Raw genomic sequence first — 13,823 nt, 5'->3', positions numbered from 1 at the left:
TGGGTGGTCCTTTTCCCAGAAATAATCTTTGTCTCACTGGTGGCTTCATGGCAATTGTGGGAAGCCAGCTGGGCAAGGATAGCACCCCCACTTTTAGTGATGATAAAGCCAGCATCAAAGCTTAAGAGGACCTGCCTGGGGCTGCATATAGCCAATATGGAGTTGGGAAGGGACCCAGATCCTGTTGGCCTGTTGTAACACTTTTACCACTTACTGCTCCATGCACAATTAGGTTATATGGCAGAAAGGGCACCCTTGATTCTTGCAGCCACCTGTCCTACAGCCAGACAAGGAGACTTAGCGAAACAAGGTGCCCTTCCAAAGTGGTAATAGGCAGCAGGAGAGCTGGATAACTTCTTGCTCTTCTAAGTCTCTCAGTAAGGGAGGACCAAGGGTTCCACCATGAAGAACACGCTCATGAGGTATATAACGTTTTTGTGTTCTTTCAAAAGCACCTAGGCACAAAATGTCTTTGGTGTGTTATAGTTGGGAGGCATTTGTACTTCTGGGACATTTAAAACTGTTTCTCAGAGACCCTTAGAGGTGGCATGCCTGGTAGCACGAGCTAGGTATGATTCTTCTCATTCTGTAGATGAGGAACCAGAGGCCCAGAGCTTGTGATACACCAGGAAAGCCGTGTAGAACATTGGCAGTTACATTGGGAGAAGTTACTAGATAGGAAGCAGAAGACATTTTTTAGTTCTGGCTTGGCAGTTTACATGCTATGTCACCTAGAGTGATTCACTTAAACTCTCTGGACCCCAATTTCCATACAACTCAAATGTTGACAACAGCCTATGCTCCACCAACTCCAGGCTGCTTGACAGCCAAAGGGCTTTGTTTGAGCATAATGGGGAAGGGCTGTGCATACAGGCCACGACTCCTGGTTCCCGAATGTCATGATGTCCCTGTCATTGGGATGTCCACAGACCACTATCATTAGGTCAAGTATCACATCAGTTTCATTTCTTCCATCAGGTTTCTATTTTTTAGTTTGTAGGGTGAGGGTGGGGGATACCATTGTTCCAACATATCTGAGGTAGTTATTATATGTGCTACACAGAAAATCTGGATGTTTTCCTTGTCTGTGCCTGGCAGGCTCTGGAACTGAGCACAGCGCTCATGAGTTTGAGGTCAGCAGGTCCATTCTCATGGGACCAGAGACCCTGAGTCTTTTTTGTACCCATGCCCACTGTACCCATCCCCAACTCTCACGGTTGGGTGGTAGTGGTCACAAAAGGCAGTGGGAATGGTCAGGGTAGCTTGTCACTCATACTAGATGGTAGGTCAAGGTGAATTTTTACTCAGGTGTCAGCCATGTTAACCCCTGTATGTTAAGAATACATATTTTTAAGTTTCACCAAGTCCTTCCAGGAGAGCTATAGTTAGCTGAATCTGAGCCATGTTTTCTGTCTGCCTGCAGTGCTGAGTCACTGGCTTGCCATTGCCCTACTCCTGCCCCCACCATGGTGCCTGGCCTACAGGACAGACACTTTGGGAGACATCCTGAGACATGAGTGCCGTGCTCAGGCACTGTGTGGTCACGTGTGCCCCGTTGCCAGTTGGGGAAGTAGCCGAGCTCTGCAGCCACATCCAGTGAAAACACTGCCCTGTTGCACCCCTCAGAACAGTGCCGCATGCCTTCTCTGAGTGTGTTGGCCTGGGATGTGGCCACGTGTGAGGATTTGGAAGTTCTGAGTGTTTGCCTGCTCAGAACTTTGGTTTTATTCCAGGAGTGAGAAGAGAAGGTGGACAAGCCCTCTTTCTGCTCTGCTCTTTGATTTGGTTTTCCCTGAAGACACTTTCTCATTCATTACACACACTTATTGAGCACCTGCTGTGTATCAAGGCACCAGACTAGGCTCTGTCTGCGAACACAGGAATGACTGGGGCAGAAGTGATCTCTGTTCTGTGCCGCTCATGGTCTAGTCCGGGAGAAAGAACCAACCAGCCCAGATGGTTACTGCCTGTGAGAGATGCCGTGGAGAGTGTAAGCAGGCCAAAGCAGGGCCTGGGTGCCTGGGCACCTGGAGAGGAATGGGCTCAGGAAGGCTTCTGTGAGGAGGAGATCTCAGCTGAGGCCTGGAGAAGGAGGTGGGGCCCAGTCAGCCCTGTGAGAGCTGGGAGTGGGGCTGTGCCACCCCCTCCCTTGCATTCCATGTGCCTGCTGGGTGCCAGCTGCATCTTATCCCCAAGCTGGAAGAGAAAGAAGCCCCAGTGCCAGCCCTTGAGCAGCTTAGGAGCCTCGACAGGGATGTGGCCCAGACATCGTGCTCTGACATGAGTCTGTGAGGGAAGGACCACCCTTTCAGCAGGTCCTCACTGAACATGCATCCAGTCCTGGGATAGAAGCCAGAGCAAGACCTTTCCTCACCCCAGAGAGCCTTCTGTTCAGAGGCAGGTACAGGCAAGAAAAGGGTGGTGTGTAGGTTTGTTTGTAGTTTGTTAACCAAAGCTATCCCACTTGGGAGCTATCAGGTGAGCTATCTGGTCATCACCTGAAGGGCCCTGTAGAAAGATTGTGTTCTCTGCATGGCCCAGACTCTTGCAGACTGTGGTATACACAGTTGCAGGCATGGTGATGGAGGTGTGCCATATGACACCCTTCGACATGGCTGGGCCAGGCCTCCTGCCTTCAGCAGCCCCCAGTAGAGAGTTGAGGGGTCTGGATGAGATGGTTAATAGGACTGCTGAGCTACCAGGGTCCTGCTGGGACCAGGTAGCTGTGGAGCAGGGAGCTGAGGTCTCCACGGTGGCCAGCCCTGGGGACCAGATGGGATGCCACTGTGTTCAGCGGATGTCAGGTAGAGGCAGGAGAGCTGGACGGTTAAGATATGGACTTGGGTGTCTTAGGTGCCATTTCCTAATTGTGGCCTCAGGCAGGTCACTCACATTTCTAGGCTGTGAGTTGATTATCTGTACAATGGGGCTACGGTGACTGTTTCGTATGGTTATAGAGGCTGCAGTGAGGGGATCCAGGGGACATGCTCCTCCTATGCCCACACAGTGTAAGTGCCCAAAGCTAACCCTTAGCACTGGGGGTAGGCAGAGAGAGGAGGAAGTCCCTGTACCCCTGCTCTGGCTGATCACATTCCTTAGGGATGGTGATGGGACTGTCCTGTGCGTGTTGTCCTCCCATTGCCTGGAACCCATTGAGCCTCTAAGCCTTACCAGGTGTGTGCAGAATGCCTAGGCAGCTTCAGTGCCTCCTCTCCCTGGTTTGTTTTAAGCGGTACCTAAGTCTTCTTCTTAAAGCCTATACCAGCCTCAGCACCAAGATGTCTGTCTCATGTTGGAAGCCCCTTCTGTCCTGAGCACCTGGCATGTGCACAGACATCTTCCTGAAGGATTTTTCAGTTAGCCAGGAGCTGAGCATGCCAGAGCTGAGGCCACACCAGCAGAGTGTCTGAACCAGCAGTGGCCATTCTGGGCAGAGACCATCAGAGCCCAGTGACACACCCTGTGTAAAGCATGTTTTCAGGGGTGAGGGACCACACGAGTTCTCCTCCTTATGGTCTGCTCTGGGCTCAGGTAGATATGGGGAGGAGGTCATAGCCTTGGGTCTTGCTCTGAAATGTGAAGTTGGCCTCCAGTTCTCCGCTTGGGTCCAGAGCCCAATCATCTGTCTTACTTAAAAGGAAAAGGCAACATCTGGAACAAGCTGAGGCCTGGAGGCCAGACAGCTTCTTCCCCAAATCTGTGTGCTCCTGTCTCTGCTTCCCTCCTGGACTCTCCCCGGAGCTCTTCTCAAGGAATGTGATGCTGTCTGTCTTCTCAGTGCCCTGGACGATGTAGGTCTTGCTTCATTCTGCAGATGAGCAGCACAGCAGCCCAAGCTGTCGGGGCTGCTGTGAGGATTGACACTGTATCTAAAGCATTTAGCCAGCTCTCATCCTAACCACTCGATAAATGGTGGAAGGAAGTGTTATCGCATGGAAACTGAGGCAGTCAGGGCAGCCCCTGCCCAGCTGTCATCTTTGCCCCCATGGGACTGTGGTACTTACCCCTTCCATGATTTAAATATCATTTAAGGGAAAAGGAAACTTGACTTGAGTCAGTTCGAAAGCCTTTGGAATCTCTCCCTTGTGCCCAGCACACCATGCTGGAAGGTAAAGAAGATGTAAGATGAGAAATAAGAAACATGTGGCATGGCTTTTGCCCCAGTGAAATTTCCATTGATGTTGGGGACACACAAAGCCCAGAGACCAGTAAAGGAATAGGGCAAACAAAGTGGTAAGTGAAAGGGGTACTTGAGTCTTGCAGTTGGCGGGGAGGGGTTGTAACTGAAAAGTGTGTGGAAGAGCAAAGAGCAAGCACCCTTGTGATTTGCTGGTCTTTTATTTTTTTTTTTTTAAGATTTCATTTATTTATTTTAGAGAGCAAGAGAGCACAAGTGTGAGGGAGGAGCAGAAGGTGAGGGAGAGAGAGGGAGAAAGAATCTTAAGTAGACTCCATGCTGAACATGGAGCCTAATAATGCAGGACTTGATCTCAGGACCCTGAGATCATGACCCAAGCCAGGAGCATGATCTGAGTCAAAATCAAGAGAAGAATGCTTAACCAACTGAGCCTCCCAGGTGCCATGATTTGTTGGTCTGAAGTCATGGGTCAAGGAACTGTGGGTCAGTGTTGCTCAAACTGTGTTTAGCAGAACCTAAGTGTTTGATGAAATTTAAGAGGTATTCCACCAAAAAAAACATGGCTCCGTGGCTGAGCTCAGAAGATGGCTAGATTCACATCCCCTCTTTTGAGATGGATATATGAATAACCTCAGACGAGTTTCTCAGTGAAGGAATTTGTTTTAGTTTGAGAACCACCAAGAGAGAGCTTTGTTTACTGCGAGACTCTTCAGAGCCTTTTACATATTGGTGTCATTGTGAATCCCCATGGGAGGGAACTATGCTAGGTAGTGGTTCCCAAAACTTTGATCACAAAAGTCTTTCAAGGAACACCTTAAAAAACCCTGCACAGCACAGTGTAGAGGACACTGGTGTGGCTTAAACCCATGAGAAACAGCACTCTGAGGAAGGCTAAGTGAAGACACACGATTAAAAGCTACCACAAAGAGCAAACTTTGGTTTGTTGTCGCATCGAGGCACAAAGCTTGTCTTCAGAGGGGCCCCGTGCAGAGAAGGTGCCTCAACGTTTGCTAGGTGAGTGGTGTCTTAGGAAGCCCTTAGCACTTATTTTACTAAGCTGAGTTGCTCAGGTATTAACTTGGGGACAGCCTACCATACCCCTGAGAGAACAGGCCTGGCTCCTGTTCATCAAATCCAAAAAGATGTGCAGTAACATCTTCTTTCTTCCTTTTTTAAATTTTAGTCCAGAAATCCTGTCGTGTAGCCTGATCACAAATCTTATTCTGCCAAGTTACCTCCTATACTTAAACTTTTTTGCAAAAATCCAATCCACTCTCAGAGGGTTTCTCAACATTAAGGAGTATGGAAAACTCTCAAAGCTGAATTGTTATATTTATCACAAGGTATCTCTTGATCCCCCACTCCTTCCATGTTGCCAAGTCCTGCCCCTCCCACTGCCCCTGGATGAGACCTGGATATCCTTCTCCTGTCTTTTGTCTGGGAGCAGAGCCTCCCCCTCTGCTAACCAGCACCTGGCACCCTCTTGCGGTGGATGCTCTAATGGGAAGCTGCCCTGGTGAACTTTATGGGGCAGGCTCCTGACCAGGGAAATAAGCAGGGTTCCCTGGGTGGACTTTCTGGCCACTTTGTAGACTAAGTGATGCCTGGCCCTTATGCCTGACTGAGTCCGACAATAAAAGGCCAAGGAAAAGGGATTACTCTTAGGAATAGACCTTGCTGTCTGGTTTGGCTGACAAAATGATCATCCTCATCCTGAGGTTCAGCTTGCTTGGTTTCTGATCCCTAACTGTGTCAGACTTTGCACATCCCTTTGGTATCGGGTGGGGCTGCACTGTGATGTTGCCCTAAGTGCAGTAGGGGGAGCCCTCTGTGTCGGCCCCGCATCCTGTTACACAGATACACTCATTTCAGCAAGCAGCCATCATTGTGTGACTTTTCTGGGCTGAGAAAAAAAGGACCCAACAGGCTTGGCAGATGGGTAAGGCGGAGCCTGCATTTGGCACTGTCACTTACCTGGCCTCTTTACCACTTTCCTATCCAGGACACCTGAGTGTGTCCTGTACTCACCCAGCTAAAAATAGGGCAGGAAGAAGAGGACAGTCAGACTGACTCCTTGATGCTCCGAGGCTCCCTGAGGTCCTCCTGAGTCTCTTGCTTATTTGCCTGACCACCCCTACCTTAGACGAACACTTCAGACCAGGACCCGCCTGACTCTCACTGGCACCTTCTTGGGCATTCACGCTGTCCTGGAGCTCACAGTACCCCACAGTGCTCACTTCTGTAAAGCCCTCTACTGTCTTCATATTCCTGAGCAAACCACACACACACACACACACACGAAAAGGAGGACTAGGGATTTTAATGAGACAGAGGGCTGCAACTAGGAAAAAGTTGGAAACACTGAAGTTGAAACTAGCATGCTGGATACCTAGTATGTGCCGACAGAATTTAAATGCGTAATCTCGTTTCAGGTTATACAAGCAGTTTGTGTTTAAAAACACAAGAAGCTAAAAGTCATTCATAATTCCACCACCTGGAGGTAGCTGCTGGCACTGAATGCCTTTTGTGTGCCCGTGCATGAAAGGGAGTTAGATTTTAGCCTAATTATTTGTTTTTATTAATATCTGTTGTTGATGATCTTCACTGATACCCAGTTGCAGAAACTCACCACTATACACAATCTTGCAAAGCAAGTTGCGAGGTATTTCGGGAGGTGCTCCCCGCTATGCTGCACTGGCAGGCCTCCCTCTACTTCCTGGGGAATAGATGATTTTGTTGCAGGGAGACCTTGGAGGAGTGCTTGAAGAAGCAGTTTATCACAATGCACCTTTGACACTTCCCTTATTATGTGGTATCGTCATGTGGTGTCGGATGGCCAGCCAGTTAGCACACCCAGGCGGGGCAGGCCTCAGGGCTCAAGAGGTGGCACTCCCAGAGCTTTGCTACCTGACCCATGATGTGAAGGTGGCAGCACGGCTTGATAGCACACTTCTCCCAGAGGCACAGGAATCTGCCGAAGAGCTCAAACACTGACTTTGGCCTATCCACCACCCAGTCCTTCCAGAGAGTCCACAAAGTGGTCCACAAGAGTGTCAGTGTGACCTGGGCCCACTTCATGAAACAGTGGCTCCACTTCTGCTTTCTCGGGGCCGGGGCTTGGACTGTATCACTGGGATCAGAGAAGGGAAAGTCCTCATTGCTTTCTTTTGCAGTCATTTTTCTCCTAGTCTGTGACTGGTCTTCTTTTTCTCTTCACAGTTTCTTTCACAGAGCTGAAGTTTGTGATTTTAAGCAAGTCTAGTGTATTGTTTCCTTTTTCATGTTTTGCACTTTTGGGGTTGTAGCTAAAAAATCGTCACAAACCCGAGGTTGTGCAGATTTTCTCCTATGTTATCTTCTAGGAGTTTTATAGTTTAGTGTTTTCCGTTTAGGTGTGTGATCCATTTTAAGTTAATTTTTGTAAAATGTGAGGTCTGTGTCTAGATTGACTTCTTTACATGTGGATGTCCAGTTGTTCCAATCTCTCTGTTTTCTTGAGGATGAGCTGCATTGCCTGGGAAACTCAGTAGTCACGGAGGCTCACTGGTGCTTCATAATTTCCCAGTGAAGGGTAACATGCCACTTTCATTTCTGTCATTGGGGCCTGCAGATGCAGAGACAAGTTCCATAGCAAGGGTTCTGTTTTCCCAGAGGCAATGGAAAAGCCCATAGAAAGACCAAACTTGTTTCTGAATTCAGGCAAGGAAAATGGTGTGCCCAAAACTAAGTGTGCCTCTCTCATCCCAGGCCTTCCTCAGATCACTTTACTTGTGATAGAGTACATCGTTTAGGATTTCATTTCGTGAGGTTTTTTGGTGATAAACTTTGTCGGGCTATAGTTTTGAACATGCTTTCTTTTTTTTTTTTAAGATTTTATTTATCTTTTATTTATCAGAGAGAGAGAGCACAAGCAGGGGAGGGGCAGAGGGAGAGGGAGAAGCAGGCACCCTACTGAGCAGGGAGCTGGAGGTAGGGCTCAATTCCAGGACCCCAGGACATGACCTGAGCCGAAGGCAAATGCTTAATGGACCGAGCCACCCAGGTGCCTCTGAACATGCTTCTATCACATGTATAAAGTTTTTAGCTGTTGTTTCTTCAGTGTCTCAACAGAAATCAAATATATGTTATTGTCTCATTCTTTCTCCGTGTCTGTTTATTTTATTCATAGTTTTCATTTCTGTCTTGCAGAACTTGTTTGTGGATATTTTTGCAGTCTCCTAGAACTATCTCCCTGTTTATTAATTCTCTCTTCAGCTGTGTCTTTTTTTTTTAAATTTTTTATTTATTTATGATAGTCACAGAGAGAGAGAGAGAGAGGCAGAGACACAGGCAGAGGGAGAAGCAGGCTCCATGCACCGGGAGCCCGACGTGGGATTCGATCCCTGGTCTCCAGGATCACACCCCGGGCTGCAGGCGGCGCCAAACTGCTGCGCCACCGGGGCTGCCCAGCTGTGTCTTATCTACTATTTAATTCAGTCACTTTTTTTTTTTTTTTTTTTTTTAGAGCTTTGCACATGCACCTGAGTGAGGGCAGGGAGGGACAGAGGGAAAGCGGGAGAGTGGGTCATGAGCAGTTGCCACTCCCAGAATGGAGCCCAATGTGGGGCTCAATCTCAACAACCCTGAGATCATGACCTGGGCCAAAAATCAAAAGTCAGACACTTAACCGACTGAGTCACCCAGGTGCCCCCAGTCCATGAATTTTTTATTTCAGCTTTGAAACTTAGATTTCTAAAAGTCCCATTGGCTTTTTTTTTTTTTTTTTAAATCTGCTTGGTCATTCTTTATAATATCTTGTTTCCTCTTCATTTTTAAAGTTTTTAAAACTATATTATACATAATAATGTATTTATTCAAATAACTTGTTCTTTCCAGTTTAAGGAAAAAGTGATACATATAATTGTATAAAGTGTACAACTTGATGATTTGATATCCATACACATTGTGGAATAATTACCAAGTTTATCTGAAAAATCCTAGTGATGGTAGTCTTTATATATCTATTTCTGCTAGATTTTGAGTCATCATTCAGAAAACCTGTTCTACAAGATTACAAAGGAATTCCCTCATGCTTTTGCTTAGTATTTTTATGGTTTAATTTTTTACATTTTTACTTTGATCCATTTAAGATTTATTCTGATACATTGTGTGAGATAGGGATTGACATAATTTTATTCCAGATGGTTACCCAGTTAGTTACCTCAACACAACTGGTTGAATATCCCATCTTTTTCTTGGTGTTCTGAGATGCTTCCTTTACCGTACTTGATATTTCTAGATTACTTAGGGCAATTTTTGGACTTTGTTTCTTTCCTTGGACTGTCTAGTTACATACTTTGTTTCTCATAGTGGGTCTTTCACTGTCTTCAATTTTTTTTTTAGTAGGTTATGTATACCAATGATAAAATTCACATGTTCCTACGGGACGTACAGTGAGACATGCATTTCTCTTCCTGCTTTTTTCCCTACCCAGTTTTCCTCCCAAAAGATAGTGTTATTACTTTATTATGTATATTTTGTATCTTTTTTTTGTTCTGTATCTTTCTAAAGATACTTTTCCTTTTTCATTTCAAAATCTAAAAAATGAAATGCCAAGAAATAATCAGGATAATGGGTACATGTGATATGCAGAGACTGACATTTATATTTGAGCCAGAATCTTGGTTGGGAGAATCTGAGAGTTGCTGATCTGCCCCGAACATCTCCCCAAGCACTCCCAGACCCCTCAGCCAACCCTAAGACCTGCCTTGAGACTGTGAGGTGAGGCCTGCCTGGACCCTGGGCCATCATGGGGCTGCTTTCCCCTGGGATCACTGCTTTATAGTTCACACTGCCTGCCATGGATCCTGAGTGTTGGCTCTAATACTTGAAACCGGGCCAGCGCCTTGGAGAACATCCCTGCACTTCCATCCTGAATCATGGTCTGAATGCTGCAGTGTTTGGTTTACTCGTTTAGTAATCCATCTGTAATGACCTATTTGTGAAAGGGTTACCAAGCTCTGAGCAGGTGCAAGTGCCAAGCTGGGTGCTGAGGGTCAAAAAAATCAGTGTTCATTTCAACAGTTTGTAGTGAGTGTGCTGGGTCAGACCTATCAGAGGCCACATTCGTGACCCCAGGGCTGGGAACGCACCTTCCCTACCTGTCCCTCATCACTGTGTGCTCAGCTACGGATGCTGGGGATCACGTTCTGCAGCTGCTTCCTAAATAGCTTTTTACTCAAGGATGAGAAGACCAGTTAGAGGATGATGAATTTCAGGAGGACGGAATATTGCTAATGTCAGGTGCTGCCCGGAAATTGATGAGATGGGAGCTGAATTAGGCCCCTGGATTTTTAAATGAAGCATAATTAGGGTTATGCTAACAACACCAGGGTATGGTGGGCCAGACCAGCTGGAGGAGAGGCAAACAGCACGGCACCTGTGAGTGGCACACGGGAGGGTGTGGACAGTTTATCAACGGCTGATCTCTCACTTCTGTTACAAAATCCACTGAGGGTATCTCAGCTATACCTTGAAAAGCAGAGGAAGGCAGGAGCTGCCTACCTGATTTAAATAGCATCCCAGGAGGGGTGCTAGAAGTACCCCAGCGTCTCTCTATAGAGGACCATTGAGAATAGCTTTAAAGAACTACTTACTGGGAGGAGAAGGAAGTGGTAAGAATTCTAGAAATAGCTTCTCTCCTGATACCTTTCTGTTAAAATATCAGCCACTAATGAAACATATTTATAGTCCCCTTTCTAAAGCTTGCCTGAAGGCTTCTATGTCTAGTCAACCCAGAATAAAACACTGAGAGCAAAAAGACACTCCTCAGAGCTATAAATACATTGTAGCAGGAAGACAGACCCAAAGGGTATTAGCCACAGTCAGCCTCCCTCCATGTCTCTGTCTCTCCCCACCGCCCCCTCCAGTTCTCGTTGCCAAGAAGATAACATAAACTCACATTGGACTTGCCAGGCTGCTCAGCCATCCTGCAGTTCTGACCCTGGCTCCCACCTTCCCTTCCTTTATGTCTTTACTCCTTCATTTTACCCCTCACCTTCCTTTTCAGGCAGGTGCCTTCCATCTAATGGCCAGGAAGCAGGTGCTCCCTGGTACTTCAGAGGGCTGTGGTGGTGCCTGATGCAGAGGTGTCCTCTCAAGGGATAGCCTGTTATCCCCATGTACACGGGAGACCTGTGCAGAGTGGCCTCTACAGAAGACATTTATCAATGTTGTCCGCATCAGAAGGAGGCTCTTTCTCTGCCATAGCTCACATCTCTTACCTGCAGGACTGTGGGAACCATGTGGGAATCCAAGGTCTCTGGAAAAGGCCTAATCATAGGCTTCCTTGCCATGGCTATCCTGATTGATGCTCATTGTGGTAACTGGTAACCGACGTTGTCACTGGTAAACATGGATCTGCTGCCTCTGTAAATCTGGGGATTGGCTGCTGAAAGTCAGCATCAGAAAATGAGGGTACTTAGGTTGAGGAGCATCAGTTTCCCTGCCCTCCCACCTCCACCCCAGGCCCTGGCAGCCCCCTATTCCAGATTGAGATTGTGGTTTGTGGCAATGTTCGTGCTTTGAGTGCTAGGCAGAGGCAGAGCCATATAAGTAATGAAACATCAGCCTTATAGTGAACACTACGTGCCAGACACTGGCTCAGTGCTTTACATTTGGTAGTTCACAGGATCCTTAAACTGCCCCTTGTGCTTAGAGTCCAAGTAACCTCTGTGAGGCCACTGGAAGAGTAACCCATCTTTGAAGAGTGTCTCTTGCAGGCTCTTCTCAAGAGTATGGACCTTAGCAGTTATCAGGAGAGCTGGGTGGGGCTCTCTAGCATCTTCTGTGTCTCTAGTGGACTTTGATTGCAGGAGGATGGTATATGCCCAGTCCTCTAAGGCTGACTTAGGTACTCAGTGGATCCACAGGGGCAGGCTCTGAGCAGTTGCAGGTAATGTGCAAGGGCTGGAGATGATCTTATGGTCTGGCATGGGCAGAGGGGACACAGGTCCTGCAGGGATGAGCCTGGAGGGACAAAGAGTCACTGGCAGGAAGGAGATGGATTTAACATAGGAGGGCTGGTGGTTGTTGGCAGGACACATGCTGGGTTATGGAGAAGGGGCAGTCTGGTCAGTATGGGAGGTGCTGGCTGTGGCAGCAGCAGCAACACAAGTGAGGTTCTGGGGAGAAAGGAACCACAGAGTCCTTGGAGAGGGGAGGGTCGTGCCCTGCCCTTGGTGAGGGGATCGTATAGCCCAGTGGCACTGAGGGCAGACTGGAGGGCCAGGAGCTTTTTGCCCAATGTCCCTTCAGGGAAGAGGGGGTACAATCCTGGGTGAAACAGCTTAAATTGGACTAGTGGCCCTCCGTACCAGGAATCTGCTTGGGCAGACAAGCCCAGAGCCTCCCTGAACTATGGCACACTCATAGTGCTTTAAAAACCAGGAGAAGAACCTGAAAAGTCCAAATGCTCAGAAATCTTGTGAGGAGTGGGATTAATTAAGTAGGCTGGGACAGATGTCAGGCCAGAATGTTATCAGATAACATTCTTTGCAGGATTTCAGTCTTCTAATATTTGTTTAGAAACTACAGAATGCTTGTAAAGAAAGTTTGTCCTGAAGTTGTTGGGGGGCAGTGTTCTATATGGATGTTCATTAAGAGAGGTTTCTTATAGGAAAATACCTTGTGACACGTCCCGAAGGTGGAGGTGGGGGGGGGCAGGTGTATACCATAGTTGCCTCTTATTTACACTGCATTTTCATTTCTTACATTTTGAAAAGATAAATTGTGCACAAGCTATACAGCACAAAAGAAGGTAAAGTGTCTCCCTCTGATGGTGTCCCCAGTTCCACTCAGAGGAGGCAGCAGCAGGGCTCCACATGCTGGTGAATGCGCCTATGAGGGTGGAGGACAGGCGTCGCCTCAGCCTCGGCCCAGGCACCAGGGCAGCCCACCATGCCCACACCATCCTCCGCATTTCCCTATTTCACCGGGGAAATAGCACCCTGTCAGGGCTCTTTAAATGAAGCTTCTCTTTATGTGATACTCTTCACATCATCTCATTTCGGCAGACTTCTCCGAGTGTTCATCCCTTCCTGAGATAAATTTAAGAGCCAATGTCTGTGATTTTCCATATCCAAACACACATATCAACCATTTCCTTGTAAATTAACTCAGAGTCCTTGATGGGGAGTGAGGGGGAGTGAGCAGCAGGCAGAGGGCCCTGCCTGTCTGCCAGACCCTGGGTGGGAACAGGTTTCTCTGGGCCTGCCCCAGGCTCCGCGCCCTTCCATCTTCCTCCCTGGGCGTTGACTTGTGCTGTGTCAGCAGCTGGCTAAGGCTCTGCCTCTGCCCTGGCCCACACCCTGTGGGGTCAGACACCAGCCCCAGGCCCCATCCTGAGGCAGAGACCTCCCGTGGGGCTGCCGTGGGTGCTGCGTTCTATCAGGGTAAGTCTGGCAGCCCCAAGGTTAATCGGGTTCAAGTGCATTTTTCAAACATATGTAAACTGTTAAGTGTAACAGCGAAGAATAAACTGTCGGGCGAGGAAACACCAGGTTTTCTGTATTGCTCTTCTCCTTCTCCTCCCAGTTCTCACACACGTGACAGCCTCTGTCCACGTAGCCAGCCCGTTGTTTTGATAGAGGAACCCAAGGAGAAGAATGGTTTTCTTCCCCTAGAAATCAAGCTTACTCTGTAAAAG

At 47.8% G+C, this 13,823-nt stretch overlaps 1 protein-coding gene across 9 annotated transcripts in view; it reads left to right on the top strand.

The window, feature by feature from the left end:
* The window catches only part of LOC112650295 (core histone macro-H2A.1), a 78,503-nt gene that overhangs the window by 11,167 nt on the left and 53,513 nt on the right, over positions 1-13,823 (top strand). The window lies entirely within an intron of this gene.

This window comes from Canis lupus, chromosome 11, assembly GCF_003254725.2.
Source record: "Canis lupus dingo isolate Sandy chromosome 11, ASM325472v2, whole genome shotgun sequence".
NCBI lineage: Eukaryota > Metazoa > Chordata > Mammalia > Carnivora > Canidae > Canis > Canis lupus.
Note: the sequence above shows the minus strand (reverse complement) of the source record. Positions and strands in the feature narration are given on the sequence as shown.